This window comes from Lepisosteus oculatus, unplaced genomic scaffold (genome assembly GCF_040954835.1).
Source record: "Lepisosteus oculatus isolate fLepOcu1 unplaced genomic scaffold, fLepOcu1.hap2 HAP2_SCAFFOLD_60, whole genome shotgun sequence".
NCBI classification, from domain to species: domain Eukaryota; kingdom Metazoa; phylum Chordata; class Actinopteri; order Semionotiformes; family Lepisosteidae; genus Lepisosteus; species Lepisosteus oculatus.
The window spans coordinates 432,732-451,650 of NW_027168149.1; the positions used below are offsets into that span (position 1 = coordinate 432,732).

An 18,919-nucleotide genomic window follows, 5' to 3' on the forward strand; every position below is an offset into this window, starting at 1 on the left:
GAACAGCGTCTGTCGAGATCACTTTTGAGTCAGCGCGAAACGCCGTGTGCTGTCAGTTTGATTTCATATTGCTTGTAGCGGCGCCCGGCTTTTGTCTGTCAAACGTTAGGTTGCGCTTCTTCATGCTGCATCGTCGGCATGAGTGGAGCTTTATAAACGTCTGTACTTACTGCGCCCCATAAGAAATCGTTTGTCCCCGTTCAAAAGAGATTGTGCGATGTCCTGCAGCAAACCTTTGACAGTTTGAAAAGAGGAATTTATTCTGCTTCCTGTGCGTGCAGTAGTTACAAAGTTGAACGCCTTTACACGATCTGCTGCAGTTTTCAGTGGGCGGGCTTTGTCAAATGGCTTGGAAAAACGCACTGTGTTTCGGCTCGGGAAACATCATGAGCAGTGTCCTGCATGTTTTCTGTGTATAGCTGTCTTTTAACGCATACAGAATTCATTCGAAATCATTGATTTCTCCAATTAACAAGGGTCCCTTAAAGGATGAGTCAAAGTAACGTCTAATCGGATTAGTTTCCTTAGAGCTGGTTCAGAGTTTGCTCAAGAGTTTACCTTTCACAGATGCGCAAAGAAGAATGTTGGGGGTGCACGCTTCAAAGCTCCTTACAGCTGTAGGGAGTGATTCGAGACGATTCGTGGCGTGTGCTCGTTCCCATATACCGTACGCCCCGGGGTGCAGTGCTAGGATGACATACAATACCGCTTGGGCACGTAACGGCGTTATATGCAAGTGCGGGACGTGAGGGTTTTCGTTTGTTCGTTTTGTTTTGCTCTGCTTTGCTTTGTTTCGTGGTCAAGAGGTGTAAGGTAAGTCGTAATCCAGGGAGAACACTGGTGGCAAACAGTCCGAGGTGAGAGGCGAGGTCCAAAGTCGAAAAGGCAGAAGGGGAGTCCAATATCCAGAATAAACAAGGTAATGGAAAAACGCCAGGTAGAGCTCTCAAGGAGCAGACTCAATACCGAGCAGCGGGAAGCAGGTAAAGATGGTAAAAATAGCACTGCGTACCGCACGGTGGAGTGTGTGCAGGTGGGTAAACTCGTGCGGCAGCGTTTGTTAATAATCACCCACTGCTGGTGCTGATTAGATCGCTTATGAGTTGGTCTTAACTGCCTGGCGGTCATGACAAGCTCCTCTTTAAGCTGTGGTTTAGTTTTGCATTCATGTGTTTCTAGAGCAGTTATTTATGGGGGTGGGTGGGTCTTTCACAGAGGCTCAGGACAAATCCCCCACATGAAATTTTACTGTGTGCGTTCAGACAGTCACAGGTCAAGAGCCAGGCAGGAGGACAATGGACAGAAGAGCCAACGAACTAAAAATAAAAGAACGAATATGAAAAAGCCACCATCTTTTTCTTTTTGACATTTTCCGACTTTCATGCAAGCCAGGACAAAGTTGCTCGTAGCTACTTGTGGATTCAAATACTCTATCGAGTGCTTTGATGAGTTTTTGCAATTTGATTGTCGTCCTGTCAGCCTGTTTCTGTTTTTTTTTTCAATCTAGTGATGGAAAGTAAGAGGGAAATGATGGAGCAATCAATAACCGCTCCGGAAAAATGGCAGAAAGAAATGGCCCGTCACTAAGGACATTTGTGAAGCAGAGGAGTGACATCACCACAAAGGCGACTTATTCTGCTGATCGTTTTGGTGAATAATGATTGAGGTGCGTTAAGAGAAAGGTAGCTGCGTCAGCATGCTTAGGCTGCAAAGGATCAAGCAAAGGTTTACTCCATGCTGAAAAGAGAAGAAAAGAAGCACAACGTTTCGACTGTGGAGCCTTCTGCGCCATCTTCTTTAGCGGTGATGATGTTTACATTGGAAAAACGGAGACATGCGTCCCTGGGTGGGCTTGAACCACCAACCTTTCGGTTAACAGCCGAACGCGCTAACCGATTGCGCCACAGAGACTGACGGCCGCTTGTGCTCCCTACATTTGCAGGTTTATGGTCAAAGAAAACAATCACTTGCGCTTCTTGCAGCCGGCAATCTTTTTCCACTGACAACCAAGAAATGGATTTCATCTTTCACAAGCTGTATGGATTTCTTCAAAAACAAGTTATTCCAGAAAGGAAATGAATTCTTGCATTAAACTGAACCAAGCTGTACATGTTTGTCTGAAATGATACATTCGGCACAACAAGACACGGAGAGAGGCACCGCTGGTATTCAGACCCAGGATCGCCTGCTTACTAGGCGGGCACTTTAAGCCACTAGGGAACAGCGCCAGCGGAGCACCGCGCTTTTACAGACACTTGGACACATCTGTGTTCGGTGTGCACTTAACCTGCTCTCTGAGCCCGTTGCCTCCGTCCCATTTAATAGCAGAACTGACGCCAAGAGAAATGATGAGAAATGGCATTTATCGGGCACTTTTCATGTCCAAGCTGTGCATTCTTTGGCGACACCATTTTTTCTTTTGTTTAATTTCTATACTTATTCATAGAATAAAAACGATATGTCATGTACTGTAAGGGAAATGTCTGTTTTTTTTTAATGGGGAAAGCTAGCACCACTAAATGTTGTGTTTAGAAGAAGTGATTTAACATGACACGTGACCTAATTTACCGGAGCAAAAGCTCACCCAGCAAGCCCTGCTTTACTTCTACAGGAGAGAAGTATTGTAGAGTCTGCAAGATGTTCAGCTGGGTAGCTACGTCAGCATGCCTCGGCTGCAAAGGAACAAGCAATAGGTTTATTGCATGCTGAAAAGAGAAGAACGGAAACACAGCGTTTCGACTGTGAGGTCTTCTCACACCTGAAGAAGCCTCACACCTGTAAAAGGCTCCATGGTTTTCTTTCTTCTCTTTTCAACATGGAATACACCTATTGTCTGCAAGATGTGACAATTTCATGGTGTTTTGGAAGAAAACCTTTTTTCTTTGAATTCAAAATCAATCGGAATTTCAGCACGACACATCAACACTTTTTCTGTTTTAAGGAGATGATATTTTAAACCTGATAAAAATAGTAGGAAACGCAAGTTTCTTGCTGTGAAAATTTAGATGGGGAAGTGTACTACTAGTAGCGGTGTAGAGCTCTCTGTGGTGGAGTGCAAGCGCATGTTCTATGGGCCAGTGGCGTAATGGATAACGCGTCTGACTTCGGATCAGAAGATTGTGGGTTCGAGTCCTGCCTGGCTCGTGAGGCTTTTAAACCTCTCAGGTTCCTCGGTAACAGGTTGCCGTCATGTATATGAACTATAGAAAAGCATTTGCCACAACCCGTAAATTAGCACGCAAGTGCGGGCTAGTGAACACAGAACTGTATGGAGATCATCTCCAGCTCCGAGCTCAATTGCAATGAAAAAACATGCAGAACAGAACTGGAGAGCAGCTGAATTTGTGCTCGGTAGGGTGGGGAGGACTCAGCATTGCTATTGTTCTAATTGGCATGAACTGCAGGGGATCTGAATCAGAACATGTCAGTTAGTTCGATCATTGCGTTGTAGTGGAAATCTAATGAGTTAATTGATTCTTAAAAATGTAGAGAGCTTTGCAAAAAAATATATTGGTGCTTTTAGATAATATTTCAAGGATATAACTGCTATGCTACAGTATGTGCAGAATTTTAGAAAACAGTTCGTCAACAAAGTACACTGTTTGGGTTAGTTTAGAAGACAATGTACCAAAACAATATATGCTGTCTGGGTCATTAGAATTAGCTGAAAGTAACAGATAAACTTTGAATAACAAATCTAGTGTTTTTCTCTCGCTCTATGAGGTAATTTGTTTTCTTTTAGAGAAAGGGGAAGTTTTAGAAGGGACCAAGTGCTGAACTTTTTTTTACAGCGCAACGTCTTATAAAACCCTGTACTGCTTGTAACTAACTGAGTCTCTGATGCACTTTGCGAAGTGGCAGCAGGGCTCCCAATATTGCAATATTGAAATAAAGACCTTACTCAGGTGAGAACTCTCTCTTGTGGCTTCCTTGATAGTTAAATTTCCACGACAGTTTGGGGGCTCGTCCGGGATCACAAACCTGAACGCGGACGGCTGCTGAAACTCCATCCGGGCCCGGACAATTTTAGAAAATTGGACGAACCTCGGAGGATAAACTGTTTGTCCTTCCTGAGACGCGTCTGGAGAATTCACGGCTGTCTGACGTCAGTAAGTGATCCTTTTAACGAAATTTTGTTTTGAAACGATTTATAAGATTAATTTCTGCGGTTTTATAGCAGAGAAAGAGGAGGCCGGTGAGGGTGTTGTCACGCGGGCGGTTTGATGAGTCCGGGACTCATAAAGAACTTATCTTAACACAGACGTGTGGTTTTTGCTCTGCGGAGTAGTTAATGTGATAAGGTTCTAAAGTAAGGCACCGATCGGTAAAAATGGGAAATGAAAATTCGAAGACGAAAACAGGACCGAGCGGTCCAGCGAAGTACATGTACAGGGAATTTGGAGAAAGGGGAATAAAGTGTCTTCCGTTGTGGAGTAAGTTAGGTTTTCCAGAAAATGGTAGTTTTAGTACCAAGCAGATACAACAACTAGAAGAACAGTTAAAAGAAAAAGAGAAGAAGGGAAATAAGAAAGTCGATTGGAAGTGTTTTGAGTTGTGGAAAATTGAGGCGCAAGTTAGAGAAAGACAAAGTACGTCAGGCAATAGTGGAAAGAAAACTGAAACGCCCATGAATATAGTGGGAAGAGAATATGGGTTAATATACTGTCAACCTTTTTCCGACAATATGTCAGTATGGACAAATGAGAGATGGCCCCGTGTAGGTAGTTTTCAGCCATGGGCCATACAATTATTACACGAAATGACAGATTCACCTAACCCAGAGGGAGATCCCGGGTGGGATTTTAAATATATGTGCAGATGTGTATGTGTATGGGAGGAGTGTGCTAGGAAGCATGGATCAGGATGGGGTCAAAAACCTGAACAGATGATGTTGAGCACTACTAAAGTGTATCCCGAATTGGATTGTCTTGCAGTAGCTATTGCTCCTGAGACTACCCCTCCGTCGCCTCCACCATATGGGGAGGGCCGGCCGGCTTCTCCGTATAATAGGCGACGGGATGAGAAAAAGGGTGACGCGGAGGGGATGCTCTCGCCTTCCCGCACAAGGAGAGGAGTGCGGTATGGAGGGGGTCGCTCTGCAGATACTTCTGCCATTCCGCGTCCCCAGTCTATGGAGGAGGGAGAGGGGGTGCTCCACATGCCAATGATTGAATGTCCTAATCCCCGCACCGGTGAAAATGAGGAACCTACTGTCCTCGTTTATCGCCCATGGAAATTAAGTGAGTTGGCGGCAGTTATAGGGGAGCTGCCAAACCCCAAAACCAATGGGCGTAAGTACACAACAGCCCTGAGACGGCTAGTAGCACAAAGCAGACCCACGAGTGGAGAGCTAGAGACTGTTTTTATAAAAACTTTGAAGCTTGAGTATAGTGACGTAAGAGGAGAGGGTCAAGATGAGTTTAGCCCTGACCACCCATACAGCAGCGACGCTGGCAGTATCTATCAGACCCAGCTTAATGCCATATGTCGCAGAATAGAGGCTAAATATACGGGGAAAGTGGATTGGGTAGTGCTAAGACAATGTAACCAGAAACCTGAGGAAACCTGTAATGACTACTTGGAGAGATTGACTCCTCTCTTCAGTAATCTAAGTGGCCTGTCTGAACCCTCAGCAGGAGAGGCAGGATCAGTTTATGAAACCCAACTCACTAACCTTTTTGTAGAGGGACTGCTTCCAGAAATAAGTGGCATGGTAAAAGCTACCTGTATAGGCTGGGACACTGCCCGATTAGCAGAAGTATGTCGCCATGCTTATCATGCTGAAAGACAGCTCACAGACAAGAGAGAGCGAAAAGCCCGAAAGGATTATTATCAGCTTCACCAGCTGCAAATGGCTCAGTTACAATTTTACCAGGGTGACCAGAACAGAGGGAGAGGACAGCGCGCCCGGCGTGGCCGAAGAGGAAGAAGCAAAAGCCCGAGAGGGGACTTCCAGACTTGCTTCAAGTGTGGACAGACGGGACACTGGGCTCGTGACTGCCCTGAACACAACACAGCGAAACGGAGAAGCGGCGGCGACAACTGGGACCTACCACCACCACCTCCACCTGAGGTAACCGTGAGCTCACCCTGGCAGGAGGGAAAAAGGGATTGACGTTCATCGCAAGCTGAGGTAGGGCCTGAGGGCACCGAGACTTTTATCCTACCTGCCCTCTCTTCCCCTTCCCAGCTACCCAAGATCACTTTATACATAAATGGAGATCCTTATGAGTTTTTAGTGGATACTGGAGCCACGCATTCGTTACTCAGAGACAATATCTATAGATTCGACCCCTCCTCAAAATCCATTTTAACAATAGGGGTAACGGGTAATCCCACAAAGTCTTATTTTACTGCACCCCTGACAGTGGAATGCCAGCAGCATGGGTTTGGGCCTGGTAACCACTCCTTCCTCCTTTCCAAAGAGTGCCCTGTTAATCTGTGTGGCAGAGATTTGCTCTGCAAAATGGGCCTCACCATTGTCTGTTCAGAAAAAGGGCTTGAGCTAACCCGCAATGAAAATTGCTTGCCACGCACCATGTTAATGCAACACTCACCCACGGTCCCTGATTACTACTACAGCTGGGACTTAGTGCAGGATGAGGAACAAACACCACAGCTTCTTTTACAAGAAATAAAAAGACTGTGGTCAGGCCAAGGTGATTTTCAAGACGTGAACAATTTGCATTGTACAGCAAGGGTTAGTTTTGCAGGTCCAGATGAAGAATTTGAGGCAGCGTGGTCCAGGAATGGACAGTGTAGTGACAGGATAAAAAGCAATGGGTATTTAATTTCGACAGACTTTGCAGCGTTAGCTATTACCTTAACAGAGGAGCAGAAGACACTTTATCGAGCGGGAACGCACCCTCATGTTTCCCTTGCTAAAGCATCAGGTTTTCGCTGGCAGGACGTGGGCAGTTTTGTCCAACGGTGTGTTGAGAGCTGTTCGTGGTCAGCTCCAGACTGGAGGGGAGTTAAATATAATGCCACCCTCCAGGCCAGTTGGTGCCCATACTCAGCAATCCTTCAGACCTGGAGGACGGTGCATCTCACGGCTCCAGATGATCAGATGGGTGCATTGTTTGTGTCCACCTCTGTTGACACCTCCCATCCCGCACTAGAGGGGGTGCCCAGCTCCCTCTGGGCGGCTCACAAATATGATGTGGGATTAATGGAGGGGGCTTCCCCGCTCGAAGTAAAACCCAAGTCCACCTATAGGCCGAGTAAGCCCCAGTATCCGCTCAGGCCAGACGCTGAGGTTGGGCTTAAACCTGTGATCGAACAGCTGGTCGCCACAGGAATTTTGATTCCCTGCCCAACATCTCCCTGTAACACTCCGCTGTTCCCCGTGAAAAAGGCTGATGGGGAATCCTGGCGCCCTGTACAAGATTTAAGAGCAGTAAATGATGCCATATATGCTCGAGCTCCTGTTGTTCCAAATCCAACCACTATTTTGTCATCTATCCCCGGGGACTCAAAGGTTTTTTCTGTAATAGATTTGGCAAATGCATTTTTTAGTATCCCAGTACACTCTGAGTCCCAGTTCTGGTTTGCTTTCACGTTTCAAGGAAAAAAGTATACTTGGACTCGTATGCCTCAGGGGTATGCCGAGGCTCCTACTATATTTTCCTCTGCATTGCAGGACTGTCTCTCAGGGTTTGGGTTTAAAAACGGTAGTACACTAGTGCAATATGTTGATGATTTGTTGATTTGCTCTCCGAGTGAAAGCGCTTGCGTTCAGGATACTAAAGATCTTTTAAATTATCTTGCCAGTACTGGAAATAAAGTTTCACTATCAAAGCTGCAGCTTGTAAAAAAGAATGTACGATATTTAGGTCATGACATTTCTGAAAATTCACGCTCCATTGGCACAGAGCGAATAACTGCGATCCAAAAAATTCCAAAACCCCGCACCAAGAAGGAGATGATGTCCTTCTTAGGCTGCACAGGTTACTGTAGGGCGTGGATACCCGGGTATGCAAAACTAGCACAGCCATTGTCTGACATGGCACACACCTCAGGCCTGAATATGACTGACAGACTGACTTGGACTGAAGAAAAGGAAAACGCTTTTGTTGAACTCAAGACTGCACTGATGTCTGCCCCTGCTTTGGGCATTCCTGATATGACAAAGGGGTTCACTTTATGTGTTGACGAGAAGGCTGGTTTCTACAGTGCTGTCCTTTTACAGGAGCACGGAGACCGGCTTAAACCAGTTGCTTATTATTCTCAGCGACTGACCTCTGTAACCAGAGGCCTCCCAGCCTGTCTACAAGCTGTAGCAGCAGCAGCTGCAGCTGTCATGGCCTCTGCCTCTTTGGTTTGTTATCGTCCGCTGAAGCTTTTGGTTCCACATGCTGTGGCTTCTATCCTCCTTCAGAGTAAAACTTCACATTTCTCTTCCGCGTCTACTCTTCACTACCATCATGTCCTTTTATCTTTGCCACATGTTACTATCGAGCGATGCACAGTGTTAAACCCTGCAACCTTGTTGCCCACTCAGGACGAGGGGGAGCCACATGATTGCCTGGCGGCCATCACCTCTCAGGTAACGCCCAGGCAGGATCTCTCTTCTTCTCCCCTTCCTAACTCTGAGTTGCTTTTCTATGTTGATGGGTCAGCTCGTAAGGACCCGACTACTGGATTGAGTCATGTGGGGTATGCAGTGGTCTCCGACCACTCCACTGTCGAAGCTGCTAGCCTCCCTTCGCATTTATCTGCCCAGGCAGCTGAACTTTTGGCTTTAACAAGGGCCTGTGTCCTGGCAACCGGAAAGTCAGTTACTATTTACACTGATAGTAGATACGCTTTTGGGGTTGTGCATGACTTCGGTACTCTCTGGAAGAATAGGGGGTTTCTCACCTCACAGGGCATGCCGATCCAACACTCCCTCCTGGTAAGCAATTTGCTCGAGGCTATTTTGTTACCTAGCTCTATTGCTGTGTGCAAGTGTGCAGCACACACCCACTTGCCGGATGAGATTTCAAGAGGCAACTCCAGAGCCGATGCTGCAGCAAAGGCGGCTGCAGTATCCCCTTTTTCTTCTGCACTTTTACTTCCCCTTCTCAGCCCTGAGCCCGCAATGGCTTCACTATCTGACATGCAGGCCCTGGCCACTCCGGCTGAAAAGGCAGTCTGGAAAAAGTCAGGCTTGTTTTCTGATGGGGTCTGGCTAGGCCCAACGGGGAAACCATGTCTTCCCCGTCATTTCTTCCCCTACATTGCTAAAATGGCACATGGGCGAGACCATGTGTCGAAAGGAGGGATGGTAAGTATGGTAAGTATGCATTGGGACACGAGGGGATTCACAACTTTTGCAGAGAAATTTTGCAATAAATGTCTCATTTGTGCCCAAAACAATGTAGGACGAGGCACTAAAACTCAGGCCTCAGCGCACCTCGTCCCAGATGATCCGTTTGATCACCTTATGATGGATTTTATTGAATTAACACCATGTAACGGATATAAGTACTGCCTGGTAATCGTAGACATGTTTTCTAGATGGGTAGAAGTTTTTCCCTGTAAACACGCTGATGCTAAAAGTGTGGCTAAGCACTTGCTCCAAGATGTCATTCCCAGATGGGGAATTCCAGGAAAACTTAGTTCAGATAACGGTACCCACTTTGTGAACAATGTCATTGCCTTTCTCGCCAATCGCCTAGGCATTGATTTAAAACAGCATTGTTCGTACCACCCTCAGAGTAGTGGAGCAGTGGAACGTATAAATGGGACCATAAAGAATAAACTAACAAAAATGATGGCTGAGACAGGAATTAATTGGTTAACGTGCCTCCCATTGGTCTTGATGTATTTAAGGGCCAGGCCACATTCCACCATAGGACTCTCGCCACACGAGATTCTTACTGGACGCCACATGAGAATAGGGCTTCCAGAGGTAAAGGGGGAGGCCACAGACCTCACCCACTTAGACGAGTGTTTGGTAGCATATTGCCGGAAAATGTCTAAACTTGTTAGTGATATTCATAAACAGGTTAAAGCTGCGCTGCCTGCACCAGACCAGGACCTCTGCCACACCCTCCAGCCAGGAGACTGGATTCTGGTGAAAGACTTCAGGAGAAAGAAGTGGTGTTCACTCAGGTGGAGGGGACCGTACCAGGTGCTGCTGACCACTGCCACTGCTGTGAAAGTCGCGGAAAGGGTTCCCTGGATTCATGCTTCCCACTGCAAAAAGGTCACAAACGAACTGAGCAAAGTGCAGGAGTGATGTCTCCACAAGGACAGATGGGGACCTGCTTGGGACTGATGTGCACAGCTTTTTTTCTTCTTATGTGGCCTGTCACCACCGAGAAAGAAGAGGAATCTAAACGCGAAGCCTCTTTGTATACAAACTGGCTGAATGAAACTGATAATGAGGGGGATATGAGTAATTTGTGGTACAAATTTATAAATCATACTGTACAGTTAAAGAAATTTAATGCATCTTGTTATGTATGTGCTTTGATGCCTCATTCTACAGCCTCACCCATGCAACTTTTCCCCCGACCAGTTGATAGTCACATTTCTGAATGCATAAGTCTAGTGGCAGGATTTCCAAAGCCAGATCCTAGATCTTTTCCCACCTTCACCATAACGTATTTGACCTACTCAAAGGGGCATCCATATGCAGCCGGCCTGAAGATAAATAAGTCTACTACAGTAGCATTAGGCTTTGTTTCTCCCAGAGACCCAGCAGTGCATTTTGCTATTCACTTCAATGTTACCAGTAAAAAAGCAGAATGTCCTCCTTTGTGGGATTACCTAAAGAATCACATTACCTGGACTGATTCTCCTGTTAAAGTAGCAGTTTACCTGCCTTCTAAGGTTAATCACTCTTATTGCTATGAGAATAAAGGTCGTGGCCCCTCAGTAGGAATAACAGGAGGCTGTAGCGCCACGGTTACTAACCATACTTTATCTAATGGAACTATGGTTTTGATGGATTGGTATTGGCAATGTGGTGCAAAAGTTTATGATAGCCTTCCTCCCCAGTGGAGAGGAGTGTGTGCTCTAGTCACGCTCCACCACTCCATTCTCATTGTCCCAGTAAACTCTTACTTGTTAAATTCAATGAAGCCCCTTCAGAGGGAGTCAAGGGTTAAACGCGCTCTCAGTTGGGCTGACAGATATGGTCCAGATATTTCTAAAGTACCAGAAGACCATAGACTATTTACTGCAGCTGAAATGATTTTTTCCTCAGGACTGAGTATTCAGGCAGTAGCTAATGCCCGCTGGTTACAAATTACTCGCTATGAAATGTACTCGTTTATTAACATCACGTTAGAAGGCTTAGACGCTATCAAACAAGAATTAAGGGGAGTTAGATTAATGGCACTTCAGAACAGGTTCGTGCTGGATCTACAAAATGCAGCATCTGGAGGAGTCTGTGCTTTAATAGGAGACTCCTGTTGCACATTTATTCCAGCAAATGACAATGATTACGGAAATCTTACGCTTGCTATTCAACATTTGAAAGAACTGAGAGACAAGGTGGACAAAGAAAGAGGCATTAAAGATATACCTGCTTTTCTCTCTTGGTTAGAATCACTGTTTGGGCCGGGGGGAATGTTTTTTTTCAAGTTACTAACACCAATTATAGTAGCTGTGATACTTGTCTTCCTGTTTTTGTGTTGCTGTTCGACTTGTATTATTCCAATGCTTCGCAATATGATAATGAATATGTTTGCGCATCAGTATATTCTGATAAAAACGGAAGAATCTGAAGTATGGGAGCCTCCTGGGAGTCCATATGAAGAATCTAATTTTTAATCATTTTCAAGAATAAAAGGAGGGAATTGTAGTGGAAATCTAATGAGTTAATTGATTCTTAAAAATGTAGAGAGCTTTGCAAAAAAATATATTGGTGCTTTTAGATAATATTTCAAGGATATAACTGCTATGCTACAGTATGTGCAGAATTTTAGAAAACAGTTCGTCAACAAAGTACACTGTTTGGGTTAGTTTAGAAGACAATGTACCAAAACAATATATGCTGTCTGGGTCATTAGAATTAGCTGAAAGTAACAGATAAACTTTGAATAACAAATCTAGTGTTTTTCTCTCGCTCTATGAGGTAATTTGTTTTCTTTTAGAGAAAGGGGAAGTTTTAGAAGGGACCAAGTGCTGAACTTTTTTTTACAGCGCAACGTCTTATAAAACCCTGAACTGCTTGTAACTAACTGAGTCTCTGATGCACTTTGCGAAGTGGCAGCAGGGCTCCCAATATTGCAATATTGAAATAAAGACCTTACTCAGGTGAGAACTCTCTCTTGTGGCTTCCTTGATAGTTAAATTTCCACGACAGCGTCAATATGTAGGCCATGTTAATACAGAATTATTACTTTGTCTGTCTCGTCTTTGTATATAGCTGAATGTCCCTGACAATTTCATGTTAGTTTTTAAGAACAACATTGGTGCTAATATATACACATATAGCATATAAGGAACACGTAAAAGTTTAGTCCATGCTGAAAAGATAAGAAAACTGCCACAATGTTTCATCTTGGAATAAATCTTTACTTGTTGTTTTGCAGCCTACCCATTCTGACCTAACTCCTCCCTTGAAATTCCCTAACAGATAAGGGTACGTAACGGCTCATGCGATGCTCAGTTGCAATTTGTCCCAAAACAAACAAGAACAGCAGCTGAGGGTTTGAGTTTGAACATGCACTGTATTAAAGCAGCTTTTATTTCCATTGATAAATGCTAGATATTCCTACAGAGATTCTCCAGGTGAGTAAGCGATTCCTGTTTCTGTTTCTATTTCTGTTTCATATATATATACAGTATATATATATATGTTACATGTGTCTCTGCAATAGTATAAATGTGTTATACGCTATCAGGGGCTGCTTTTTTGTGCACCTCATCTACATCAAGGGTTTTTTTTTTCATTTATGTTTGTGGACCTTCACCATTTGAGGAAGTGAGTTAGATAATAAAGTTACAGGTATGGTGAGCAATGACTGACAAAGGCACGTACTGCGTATTCCTTACAGAAGTGTAAGCAATTTGTTCTAAAAAACACCGGCTAAAGTCCAAAATAATTTGCAATCTTATTACTTAAACAGAATTAACATCAATAAACTGTAAGGTGCTGGTACATGCGAGTAGATTTGATCTTCTATTAAACAAAAATGCAATTACAGCTCTAAAAAGGTCAACCTAGATTTCTGTAAAAGATCTGTTCAGGTCATCGCTGTTCCTCTGACCTTGTGAGTCTTTGGAATTTTAAAAGTGTATTTTGCTTGCCTTTCATGTGGTCTGTGTACAAGTCACTGTGGCGTATGCGGTCCTACACAGCCTTGCTATAGACGTGACGAGCCTCCGCTATGTTGCAATGGAGAACAGGTTCAGTACGGAGCTGCCGAGAAAATTCAGCTGGAAAGCTCGTTGCAGAAAAGCATCGGTATCTGTGTCCAGCGGCAAAGCGTCCTTCGTGGGTGCTGAAGAATCGATTTCACAGGCTGCGGGTCCAGGCGATTTAGAGTGTTAAAGGTCCCAGCGAAAACGAAATGGCGCTGGTCCTTTTACACGCACGCACGCAACCAAATGCAAAGGACGCCGTAGTCAGCAGGATTTGAACCTGCGCGGGGAGACCGCAACGGATTTCAAGTCCGTCACCTTAACCACTCGGCCACGACTACAGCAAGCGCCGCGGTCGCTGCCTTTTTGCTACAATCGAACAGGGAGTACGAGGCGGCGGCGGCAGCGGAGGCAACTTTTTTCAAGTTCGCTCTCCGTTTAAGAAACCTTTTACGCCATACGTGCAAGCACACACACACACACCTCAGAGGACTTAAGGGTGGCTTCAAGTTGGAATGATAAAGTCTCCCCGTTCGGACATGAAAACAGAACGTTCTTAGACAGAAAGCAATCAACAACGGAGACATGTGGACGACGATTTTAGTCACTGCACTTTGAATAGCATTTTTGCTCCAGTTACAGGAGATGCACCAATGGCCCTTGACCTACGTTCTTACCAATGCCTTGAACATTCAAACAAAACAGCCCTCAAGTCCTGCGGTTTAATATAACGCTGTTACGTGTCGAGGCAGTATTTGACTCTGTCCTACCGTTGAGACACGGGGCGTATATGGAAACGAACACATGCTACGGATCGTCTCTAATCGGTCCCTACAGTTGGAAGGCTCCTTGAAGCGTGCACCCCCATCATTCATCTTTGCGCATCTGTGAAAGGTAGACTCTTGAGCAATGTTTGAGCCAGCTCTAAGGCAACTAGTGCTATTGGACAGAGACCTCTGGAAGATCCTAAGAGTCTCTTAACACCACTTCCAGCAGCAAGCTTAATTGTTCGCTGGAGGTCTCCCACCCAGGTACTGACCAGGCAAAGAATCACCACTACATTGAATGAGGAAGTTAATCCTGAAATCCAATTACATATCTCAAGGTAAGACAAATCCATAAGAACATGTCTTAGTATTACTTCGTTTACATTAGTATGGCACTGAGTTGGAGCTCCTCTTTAAGCTGTGGTTTAGTTTTGCATTCATGTGTTTCTAGAGCAGTTATTTATGGGGGTGGGTGGGTCTTTCACAGAGGCTCAGGACAAATCCCCTGCCTGAAAGTCTAATGTGTGCGTTCAGACAGTCACAGGTCAAGAGCCAGGCAGGAGGACAATGGACAGAAGAGCCAACGAACTAAAAATGAAAGAACAAATATGAAAAAGCCACCATCTTTTTCTTTTTGACATTTTCCGACTTTCATGCAAGCCAGGACAAAGTTGCTCGTAGCTACTTGTGGATTCAAATACTCTATTGAGTGCTTTGATGAGTTTTTGCAATTTGATTGTCGTCCTGTCAGCCTGTTTCTGTTTTTTTTTTCAATCTAGGGATGGAAAGTATGAGGGAAATGATGGAGCAATCAATAACCGCTCCGGAAAAATGGCAGAAAGAAATGGTCCGTCACTAAGGACATTTGTGAAGCAGAGGAGTGACATCACCACAAAGGCGACACATTCTGCTGATGGTTTTGGTGAATAATGATTGAGGCGCGTTAAGAGAAAGGCAGCTGTGTCAGCATGCGTAGGCTGCAAAGGATCAAGCAAAGGTTTACTCCATGCTGAAAAAAGAAGAAAAGAAGCACAACGTTTCGACTGTGGAGCCTTCTGCGCCATCATCTTTAGCGGTGATGATGTTTACATTGGAAAAACTGAGACACGCGTCCCTGGGTGGGCTTGAACCACCAACCTTTCGGTTAACAGCCGAACGCGCTAACCGATTGCGCCACAGAGACTGACAGCTGCTTGTGCTCCCTACATTTGCAGGTTTCTGGTCAAAGAAAACAATCACTTGCGCTTCTTGCAGCCGGCAATCTTTTTCCACTGACAACCAAGAAATGGATTTCATCTTTCACAAGCTGTATGGATTTCTTCAAAAACAAGTTATTCCAGAAAGGAAATGAATTCTTGCATTAAACTGAACCAAGCTGTACATGTTTGTCTGAAATGAGACATTCGGCACAACAAGACACGGAGAGAGGCACCGCTGGTATTCAGACCCAGGATCGCCTGCTTACTAGGCGGGCACTTTAAGCCACTAGGGAACAGCGCCAGCGGAGCACCGCGCTTTTACAGACACTTGGACACATCTGCGTTCGGTGTGCACTTAACCTGCTCTCTGAGCCCGTTGCCTCCGTCCCATTTGATAGCAGAACTGATGCCAAGAGAAATGATGAGAAATGGCATTTATCGTGCACTTTTCATGTCCAACTGCTGCAGTTTCCAGTGGGCAATCTTTGTCAGATGGCTTGGAAAAACGCACTGTGTTTCGGCTCGGGAAACATCATGAGCAGTGTCCTGCATGTTTTCTGTGTATAGCTGTCTTTTAACGCATACAGAATTCATTCGAAATCATTGATTTCTCCAATTAACAAGGGTCCCTTTTTGAACCTGCCAGAAGCATTCTTTCAATGTAACAGATTTACTCCGGGGAAAGGCAGCATGACATTGAGAGTAGCTCAAGCTTTCAGCACCCGTATCGGACTGCGTGTATGCAGACACCGCTCAGAATCTCCTGTAAGATTCTCCTTCAATTCCGTTTTGCACTTCTTTAGCTCTTTCAAAAGGCTTCGCTTTGCTAGTCACAATCCAAGGCTCATGACAACATTTGGAACCAATCGCAACTGCGTTGGCCAGGAATCGAACCCAGGTCAACTGCTTGGAAGGCAGCTATGCTCACCACTATACCACCAACACACACCTGCAAAAGCCCTGCAGGACACCACCAGAGAATGCTCACGATTTCGGAAGCTGTCTCCGGGACGTGCTGATTCCACACATCCTGAATAAATCATGATATTGTTAGTTGCTGTAGCTAGACGTTTAAATGAGTTTCACGGCCAGATGGACTGTTTCCTCCAGCGGTATAGTATTGCAGTGAGACAGCACGATGCCTGCAAGACTATGTCACGCTAAACGCCACAGATTGTGTTTGTCCGTTCGTGTCAGTCGTCCTGCAGCCACGGGAAGTGGGACACAAACATGCTGCAATGCTTTCAAGACGTTAGGATTTGTTTGTGTAACATCCGAGAAGAGTACTTGTGGCTTGAATGTGAACTGTACGTGCCCGCCCCCTTTCCTCTGTAGTGCATGAGTTCCTCCCGGCACGCCCTTCGTCATTGTTCTGTCATCTTGTATTTAAAGGGTTGAATTTCTGCTGCTGAAAATAAGCAACGGTTTTCTCACAACGCCCTTTGTTCCCAACGGAGCCCTTGTCTGTCATGAAATTCTTCAAAACCTCAAGCTAGAAGAAGAAGAAGACGACAAATATGAAGCGTTACCGCAACGACATGCCATGAGACGATCGATAACGATTTCCATAGGATCCCCGCGGTTGCCTGGCAACCGTCAGCTTTGCGCAGTGGCAGTATCGTAGCCTGTGAGGTTTAGCCGAGGCGCGATTATTGCTAGTTGAAAACTTTTCCCAATACCCCGCTTCCGCCGGTTTGCAATACAATCGGCGAAAGCAATTTTTGATAGTCTCGTCAGAGACTGAGCAAGGTGTTTAAAGACAGATTTGGTCATGGTGACATCATGGTAGAAAGAAACGAGCTTGTTACGTCTCAACAGAAACGCTCTTTAGCTCTTTCAGCGTTATGCAGAGAACAGCGTCTGTCGAGATCACTTTTGAGTTAGCGCGAAACGCCGTGTGCTGTCAGTTTGATTTCATATTGCTCGTAGCGGCGCCCGGCTTTTGTCTGTCAAAATTTAGGTTGCGCTTCTTCATGCTGCATCGTCGGCATGAGTGGAGCTTTTTAAACGTCTGTACTTACTGCGCCCCATAAGAAATGGTTTGTCCCCGTTCAAAAGAGATTGTGCGATGTCCTGCAGCGTTCGCAAAGCAAACCTTTGACAGTTTGAAAAGAGGAATTTATTCTGCTTCCTGTGCGTGCAGTAGTTACAAAGTTGAACGTCTTTACACGATCTGCTGCAGTTTTCAGTGGGCGGGCTTTGTCAGATGGCTTGGAAAAACGCACTGAGACATCATGAGCAGTGTCCTGCATGTTTTCTGTGTATAGCTGTCTTTTAACGCATACAGAATTCATTCGAAATCATTGATTTCTCCAATTAACAAGGGTCCCTTTTTGAACCTGCCAGAAGCATTCTTTCAATGTAACAGATTTACTCCGGGGAAAGGCAGCATGACATTGAGAGTAGCTCAAGCTTTCAGCACCCGTATCGGACTGCGTGTATGCAGACACCGCTCAGAATCTCCTGTAAGATTCTCCTTCAATTCCGTTTTGCACTTCTTTAGCTCTTTCAAAAGGCTTCGCTTTGCTAGTCACAATCCAAGGCTCATGACAACATTTGGAACCAATCGCAACTGCGTTGGCCAGGAATCGAACCCAGGTCAACTGCTTGGAAGGCAGCTATGCTCACCACTATACCACCAACACACACCTGCAAAAGCCCTGCAGGACACCACCAGAGAATGCTCACGATTTCGGAAGCTGTCTCCGGGACGTGCTGATTCCACACATCCTGAATAAATCATGATATTGTTAGTTGCTGTAGCTAGACGTTTAAATGAGTTTCACGGCCAGATGGACTGTTTCCTCCAGCGGTATAGTATTGCAGTGAGACAGCACGATGCCTGCAAGACTATGTCACGCTAAACGCCACAGATTGTGTTTGTCCGTTCGTGTCAGTCGTCCTGCAGCCACGGGAAGTGGGACACAAACATGCTGCAATGCTTTCAAGACGTTAGGATTTGTTTGTGTAACATCCGAGAAGAGTACTTGTGGCTTGAATGTGAACTGTACGTGCCCGCCCCCTTTCCTCTGTAGTGCATGAGTTCCTCCCGGCACGCCCTTCGTCATTGTTCTGTCATCTTGTATTTAAAGGGTTGAATTTCTGCTGCTGAAAATAAGCAACGGTTTTCTCACAACGCCCTTTGTTCCCAACGGAGCCCTTGTCTGTCATGAAATTCTTCAAAACCTCAAGCTAGAAGAAGAAGAAGACGACAAATATGAAGCGTTACCGCAACGACATGCCATGAGACGATCGATAACGATTTCCATAGGATCCCCGCGGTTGCCTGGCAACCGTCAGCTTTGCGCAGTGGCAGTATCGTAGCCTGTGAGGTTTAGCCGAGGCGCGATTATTGCTAGTTGAAAACTTTTCCCAATACCCCGCTTCCGCCGGTTTGCAATACAATCGGCGAAAGCAATTTTTGATAGTCTCGTCAGAGACTGAGCAAGGTGTTTAAAGACAGATTTGGTCATGGTGACATCATGGTAGAAAGAAACGAGCTTGTTACGTCTCAACAGAAACGCTCTTTAGCTCTTTCAGCGTTATGCAGAGAACAGCGTCTGTCGAGATCACTTTTGAGTTAGCGCGAAACGCCGTGTGCTGTCAGTTTGATTTCATATTGCTCGTAGCGGCGCCCGGCTTTTGTCTGTC

The 18,919-nt window shown here is 45.4% G+C and overlaps 8 non-coding genes across 8 annotated transcripts; 3 read left to right on the top strand and 5 right to left on the bottom strand.

Moving 5' to 3' along the window:
* Positions 1-1,837: 1,837 nt before the first annotated feature.
* On the bottom strand, positions 1,838-1,911 carry trnan-guu (transfer RNA asparagine (anticodon GUU)). Its single transcript has one exon. It is a non-coding gene; the product is annotated as a tRNA-Asn (tRNA).
* A 1,160-nt stretch (positions 1,912-3,071) lies between these two features.
* trnar-ucg (transfer RNA arginine (anticodon UCG)) lies at positions 3,072-3,144 on the top strand. The gene has a single exon. It is a non-coding gene; the product is annotated as a tRNA-Arg (tRNA).
* A 10,417-nt stretch (positions 3,145-13,561) lies between these two features.
* On the bottom strand, positions 13,562-13,643 carry trnas-uga (transfer RNA serine (anticodon UGA)). The gene has a single exon. It is a non-coding gene; the product is annotated as a tRNA-Ser (tRNA).
* A 1,535-nt stretch (positions 13,644-15,178) lies between these two features.
* trnan-guu (transfer RNA asparagine (anticodon GUU)) lies at positions 15,179-15,252 on the bottom strand. The gene has a single exon. It is a non-coding gene; the product is annotated as a tRNA-Asn (tRNA).
* An 889-nt stretch (positions 15,253-16,141) lies between these two features.
* On the bottom strand, positions 16,142-16,213 carry trnag-ucc (transfer RNA glycine (anticodon UCC)). The gene has a single exon. It is a non-coding gene; the product is annotated as a tRNA-Gly (tRNA).
* A 653-nt stretch (positions 16,214-16,866) lies between these two features.
* Positions 16,867-17,008, top strand: LOC138231418 (U4 spliceosomal RNA). The gene has a single exon (XR_011186671.1). It is a non-coding gene; the product is annotated as a U4 spliceosomal RNA (small nuclear RNA).
* Positions 17,009-17,841: 833 nt separating this feature from the next.
* On the bottom strand, positions 17,842-17,913 carry trnag-ucc (transfer RNA glycine (anticodon UCC)). The gene has a single exon. It is a non-coding gene; the product is annotated as a tRNA-Gly (tRNA).
* A 653-nt stretch (positions 17,914-18,566) lies between these two features.
* Positions 18,567-18,708, top strand: LOC138231419 (U4 spliceosomal RNA). The gene has a single exon (XR_011186672.1). It is a non-coding gene; the product is annotated as a U4 spliceosomal RNA (small nuclear RNA).
* The last annotated feature ends 211 nt before the right edge of the window (positions 18,709-18,919 follow it).